Source organism: Ostrea edulis, chromosome 5 (assembly GCF_947568905.1).
Source record: "Ostrea edulis chromosome 5, xbOstEdul1.1, whole genome shotgun sequence".
Taxonomy (NCBI): domain Eukaryota; kingdom Metazoa; phylum Mollusca; class Bivalvia; order Ostreida; family Ostreidae; genus Ostrea; species Ostrea edulis.
The window spans coordinates 69,393,465-69,400,611 of record NC_079168.1 but is presented as its reverse complement, the minus strand read 5'-3'; the positions used below and the strand labels follow the sequence as shown (position 1 = coordinate 69,400,611).

General features: G+C 36.4%; 1 long non-coding RNA gene across 1 annotated transcript in view; it reads left to right on the top strand.

The window, feature by feature from the left end:
• Positions 1-3,986: 3,986 nt before the first annotated feature.
• Positions 3,987-7,147, top strand: part of LOC130054734 (uncharacterized) — a 24,640-nt gene continuing 21,479 nt past the window's right edge. Inside the window, exon 1 of the long non-coding RNA XR_008803033.1 lies at positions 3,987-4,218. This is a non-coding gene — a long non-coding RNA (uncharacterized LOC130054734). The remainder of the gene's footprint in view (positions 4,219-7,147) is intronic.

Genomic DNA, 7,147 nt, shown 5'->3' with positions numbered 1-7,147 from the left:
TCTGAAAATTGTCGGACAGTGAAATTTCACCACCTCTCTAGTGCCTGTTTTGTGACAGTGAAGATATCATTTGAAGATTGCATGATGCTTCCTCCGTAATTATGACGTCTTAGAGCCCGATCGATGCTTGCAACAATGCTTCGGAGAGATGTGTGTTCAAATTCTTCACCCCCTTTTTCCGGACGCTCAGAATAAAATTTGCACGATAGACATCGAGTTCAGTGGGTGGACAGTGTCAAAAGTAGTTCGGACTGGGAGTGCTATATCAAACGGGCGTGTAATAAAGTTAATGCATAATGTCACTTTCAATATATGGTAGACAGGAGATGCTTTCTCCTCCTGGCACCTGATCCCACCTCTGGTGTGTCCAGGTGTCCGCGTTTGCCCAACTATCTATCTATTTACTATTGCTTATAGGAGTTATGAGATCGATCACTGTTCGCTATCTTCACATTTCATCACATGTATGACAGGCCCGTAAGAAGCAATTTCACTTGGGGGGGGGGGGGGGGGGGGGGTGGGTGGGGGGGGGGGGCACCACACCAAAGTAATTTACGACAAAAAAGTAATATCGACAAAACCATTAGTAAAAAGATAACTGCATAAATAATATTTAATATGTGCAAGCATTGAGGTGTATGTCATGTACATAAATCTAATTATGTACATAGAATCTAATTAGTTTCCCAGAAAACCCCTCAACTTTAATTTTAAGTTTTGTTTGTGGTTTTTTTTGGGGGGGGGGAGGGGGTGTTAAGGATTTTTAAAAATCTTTTTTTGTTTGTTTATATCTTTATCATTTTGTTATCAATCATTTCTGAGTCATAAGGTATTTAGTACTCGGTAAACTTTCCAAAAATCGCCAGTCTGTGTTCACTTTCACTTACGAACTCCTTAACTATTTTTTTCTGGATTCAGTTCATCAGTCTCATTTTTATGAAGATGCAATAAAAGCAAATTGTTTGTTCGTATTTGGCTCATTGTTGATCTCAGTGATGTTTTCAATCTTTTCAAGGCGCTGAATGAGCGCTCACTGGTAGCGTTAGTTGCAGGAAGTACCAAAATTAGTTTGAGAATTTTGAGGATCTCGGCAAACAGACTTTTTTCATTTGAATGTCTGAAAAATTCAACCACACTTGGTATATCTGGCGTAAAGTCTTTTGGCTAAACAGTCTTTAACATTATAAGCTGGCAGTAAAGATCCTTTAGCTTCAAATCTGTATCATATAGGGTCGTGACAAAATTGAATTCTTCTTCAAACGTTTGACCTGTGCAAGCCTTAATTACGAGGTTTTCAAGATTAACATAAGCTTTGTAACCTGGTTGGTCAAATCTAGATTTTATGCCAGCTAAAAGCAGATCTAATGCCTCGTAGAAATCTTTCCTATACATATCTGCACACGATGAAAAAGTATGTGCTGCTGTCCCATCATCAAGTTTACGAGGAATTTTGCGTTTTCTAGGAAGAACAGGATCATCGATGTTCATCTGTTTTGCTTTTTCAACAACTTCCTCGTAAAACTGAGTGAAGATTGTCTCATCTCGGAGACTTTGCAAAGCACTCATTGTCGTTGATGCCATTTTTTGACCATCACTCGCCGAGAGATTTGGAGCCTGCAGAGCCCTTGCCAAATTATCACTATAACGTAAAAGTTTTTCACTCAGTAAACACCCAAAGAAGAAATCAAACCTGCACATAAAAGCAACCACTCCCCTAATTCTGTTTCTCATTTCTACCTCACGCACATATTGGAGGCTTTCATCCCAAACATTTCTTAGAATTTCATAGTCTGACAAAATGCTCAAAAATGTGTCGGCTTTTATTGTCCATCTTGTGGGACACAAAACCCTTATTCCCGCTGACATTTTTCTAGATTTTGGGCATTTTTTAATGTATTGAAAATCATCTCCCTTCTTGGAGATTCTTTAATCAACTTTGTTATATCCTTTGCAATGTCCAGGGTGTCTTTAAGCAACTTACATCCCTTAATAGAATCACTGCAAGCTAGGCTAAGAGCATCACCTACAAAATTTCATTTTGTGTATCTGGAGCAACATACTTATTTGTCTTGCGTTGTAGCCATTCCTGAAGATGGGGATCGCGTTTAACCTCTAGCATGAGAAGTTGATTAAAGTTCGTCTTTGTCACCTCGAAGAGCAATTCCTTGTCGAGCAAGAAACTTCAAAATGTTTGTGATTTTAAGCAAATTCTCTCTGTTAGACTTCTTCTCGACTTCGTGCGTCTTTGAAAGACATTCTCCAACATCTTTAACCTCCTCCTTTATCGTAAACTCCCTTTCCATTGCCTCTTTATGGCAATCACTTTTCTCGTGTGCGGCGAATTTTGTGGTTGCTTTTTTCCAGTTTTTAAAACCACTTGATATGAAAGCTTTTTCTTTCTTGTGACAACTGAGAGTCTTCTTCTGAAATGATTTATGCAAGGAAAACAGAATACAACATCTTTGATTTCTACATAATGTAACCAAGACCACCGATCAAACCAGGAGGCATTGAAAGATCTCATCTTTTTACCAACTTTTTTGCTGGAAAGAAAATATTCCGTGGCTGATTTGGGGTACTACCGATCTCTGGTGTATGCCATTTTTCATGTACAACCTGGGCCTTTTGAACTGGTATTTGTGAGATATCATCTTCCGAAGAAGAATCAATAAAGGAAGAAACCTTAATATGTTTGTCTGTTTCTTTGTTTGCAGTTTCCCCCAATTTACCTGTTTCAATAGACTCCTCATTTGTGTTAGACTCCAAGAGTGGGGAAGGACTATCTTGTGATTGTTTTGGTTCAAATGAGCGATGAGGTTCAGAATCCTAAAAGGATAACCTCGAACGCTTTGAAAGAGGTTTCTCATGCTTGTGAATAAAGGCAACAAAATGATTAGGTGTTCAACCATCTATTTTTGTAGCAATTGTTTGAGTCCACATGTGGATATCATCCTGATATTCTTTAGCATCAACACGGTCAAGAGGAACAATAAGCTGATTATGATCTTGTCTGTTTACACCAGGGTTTTGTACCTCGGGGAAAATCGACATGATTGGTTTCTGCAATGCGTTAGAAGCTACGAACATATGTAAAAGGCTTGAATAGTAACCGTTCTGGGTTGATTTTATTGTTTCCTTTTGTAACGAAGCAACCAAATCACCAGTAATTAAACACTCTTCTGACAGGGAACTTTCAAAGACATACTGAAGTGAACTTTTGTTTGTGGACATGGTCACAAAAGTGTTTTCATTCGTGTAGCGCTTCAGGTTTGAAACAAGTTCAAACACAATTCGTACCCTCATTTTCTTAAAATTGTCCCCATGTCCAAACACAAAAAGAGAGAGAGAGTTCTGAATAAACAATTCCCATCACCATATATCTGAATCGGGATAAGCTCAGATAAAGCTCTGAGGAAACAGCATCTTTTCGAATATTCGAAGTTGGGATATTAGGTATGCTTGTTGGAAGAGGATATTTCTTAAACGTTTGCCCTTTGAGTCTAACAAGAAAACTTAGTGCTCCCCATCCCTTTTTTCCTGCATTCCTTGCTTCTTCGTGCACTTTTTCGAAAAATGTCTTTCTTTCGTCCGTCTGGGCATACAAAGTTAAAACTGTGCGGAAGGTTGATCTTACACTGATACGATAGTGTCTACTCTTGGACCAAGAATGAAACAGTTCTTGACAGCCTGAGACTTTACAAGCTTTGAAAAAGTTGTTACACGTCATGACCTAAGTCACATTGGGGGTGTTACATCACTGATAAATAGTACTTCACACATTGTCGGGTTTACCTTTACCATAAAATCTGTGATGACAAAAAAGTCAACAATTCATCATATTAGCTTTACAAAGAGATTTTAAATATATACAAACGTTGAACTGGTATTAGGGCAGTTGGGTATAGACATTTCTGTATCAAGACGAAGTTTCTATGAACAACCTATCTAATGAATTATTAGACCTTGAAAGTTAGTCAAGGTCACACATATTAGATACCTTTTGATCAGTCGTCCCTTGCGATATTTTTTCACTCGTATGAGTCGTCAACAAATACCGGTAAAGGACTTTAAACGACACAAGTGCCGGGCACTTGGCAAATGAACAGTCACTACATACATGTATCATAGGTTTGACGCCAGATGCGGAGCTGGGAACGAGAACCGAACCCATTACCTCATGATTACGACCTTTTGGATGATGCTCTAAGAAATGTTAAGGTATGAAGTGCTTTTCATAATATATTTTTTTATTTAAGCTAAAGGACAGTCATACTGACTGACTCTGAGTCTCATTGAATTAAATGAACTTTCTGCTTAAAAATAATTATACATTACACTATATGTAAATTTTACTATATGAATTTTTTTTTTGTGGAAAAATATTGCCCCCCCCCCCCCGGTTCCTACGGCCATGTATGAGATAAATTTTAAATTCTTACAGTATGTTTTCCTAAGCCGTCTGTGACGTCACAAACAAACGTCAATTTTATGTAGTTTTACATTTTGGAGAAGTTGTGATATTTCGTCTGTACAAATAAATCATAATGTAGGAAACAGCCATGTCTTAATTTGGAGTAAATAATATCAATAAAGCTTTTGACATACAAGAAGTACATGTGGTTTGGAGGTTTAGAAATGATATCAATAACGTTTTTCTTAAATATGCTTCTCTAACTTCTAATATAATTAACAGTAATTTGAATTATCCCCCTTTACGGGGTCAGCCATAGGTCAATAGTTTTCCATTTCACCCTAACAAATGTAAGACATAGTATTGCTCAATTTTTCACCGCGAAATGGCGACCCAAGGGAGGTAACTTGCGGTGGAGTATTGTGTCGAGTATACCAGATTTTTTTTTTTTTTGTAGAAGAGTTCTAATTGCTTGGAACATTATAGTCTTCACTGTTATCTGTGGTATAAAGTAAAGCTTTTTCCCTTTTTTTGTTGTTGAAATAATGCTGTTCAAATGTACATAGTGATTAATTTCGCCGTGTGACACCTATTCATAAGATATTGACAGGCTGTGTCTAAATAGAGAAATTCAATTGGTAGACCTATAACAACTCTAGAAACAGATAGCTGATCCTTTCCTTTTTTCCATACATTTTCTTTTTTACAACAGTCCAATAATACAGACACGTATTTAAGAACTGATCTGATAAATGTGAATTTTGGATAAAATCGCGATATGTTTCAGTATAGCAGAGTATAACACAACCATGTGATATTGCGTTTTAGATAAACTATCTTGTTAACATTTCTAATACAACGAGTCTCTTTTGTCGAAACAGACAGTTAAAAGGCATTCCCATGAAAGCAAATAAACTACAGAATAAAAATATAAAAACATAATTTGAGATATGCAAAAATCATACTTTAGAAACGTATAACGGGCGTATACAGCAATTGAATTGAATAGACAGATCACTCTTCCAAATGAAGGTATCAACGATATTTTACAAATTCTATTTTCATTTTCTACATTTATTATTTTCCTCACTCATTAACACAAGATCCTTCCGCAAAATGTCTACAACACGACAAAGTTACATGTAAATGTCTACAACACGACAAAGTTACATGTAAATGTCCACAACACGACAAAGTTACATGTAAATGTCTACAACACGACAAAGTTACATGTAAATGTCTACAACACGACAAAGTTACATGTAAATGTCCACAACACGACAAAGTTACATGTAAATGTCTACAACACGACAAAGTTACATGTAAATGTCTACAACACGACAAAGTTACATGTAAATGTCTACAACACGACAAAGTTACATGTAAATGTCTACAACACGACAAAGTTACATGTAAATGTCTACAACACGACAAAGTTACATGTAAATGTCTACAACACGACAAAGTTACATGTAAATGTCTACAACACGACAAAGTTACATGTAAATGTCTACAACACGACAAAGTTACATGTAAATGTCTACAACACGACAAAGTTACATGTAAATGTCTACAACACGACAAAGTTACATGTAAATGTCCACAACACGACAAAGTTACATGTAAATGTCTACAACACGACAAAGTTACATGTAAATGTCTACAACACGACAAAGTTACATGTAAATGTCTACAACACGACAAAGTTACATGTAAATGTCTACAACACGACAAAGTTACATGTAAATGTCCACAACACGACAAAGTTACATGTAAATGTCTATGTAACGGCCAAGCGATTGATTTTATAGTAGCTGCCACCAGTTGTCTTCCTTGACAACAATCCAATATTTTGAAAATTGACTCTGATGTAAAGTTTACTAATTTATTGAGTTATGTATAAGTTAGGTGAAGTTTGTTATACAACAATGTAATACTCCAGAAATATTTCTGGGACTTCATGCACAGAATATAAAAGAACAATCGTAACAATATCAATTACAATAGAGTTATAGCGACTGAACCTGGTGCCAATTGTATAAATTAATACTAAGTTATAGTCTGACCCAACCAATGAAAGGTGAAGATAATAAATTCATATATTAAATTATCATTGGTATAAAATAATAATTGGTTCCCCTCTTTAGATTGATTAGTTGAATTGTTACTTCTATGAATAATATTCTGAATCTTACACTTATTATTAAATTGTGACTTTACACCAGTAATTCTGAACACAGGTAACTGGGAATGATTCTTAACCTAAGTAATTACCTAATCTAATCCTAATTAATTAATTAATCTCCAGATCAGCCTTATCAGGCAACACTGGGAACGTCCTATTCGTAAAGTAAAATTAGCTATCTCCCAGAATCTTGTCGGATTCTGACTTATATACCCTTTCTTAAGTCCGGGGCAACAGACGGGACAACCCCACCAGGGACGGGGCAACGCACGTACAGACGGGTCAACCCTAACTTTCCCCGGACAATCCCAATCCCCATCAAACCAACCCCGACTAAGTATTCTACGGGACTATATCGTTTATCTATAACTAAAATAACTTAAAATCAAGTCTATAAATCCAATTATAATAAAGATCAAACACTTACATTATAAGCACTCTTCGTAGTAAAAACAGCCGTCTACAACCTAAACAACTTTGACCCGAAGATCGGGGTCAAATAAAAATAGACGCGGCCCTAACTCTGACTTTTATAAACAAATATGGCACCT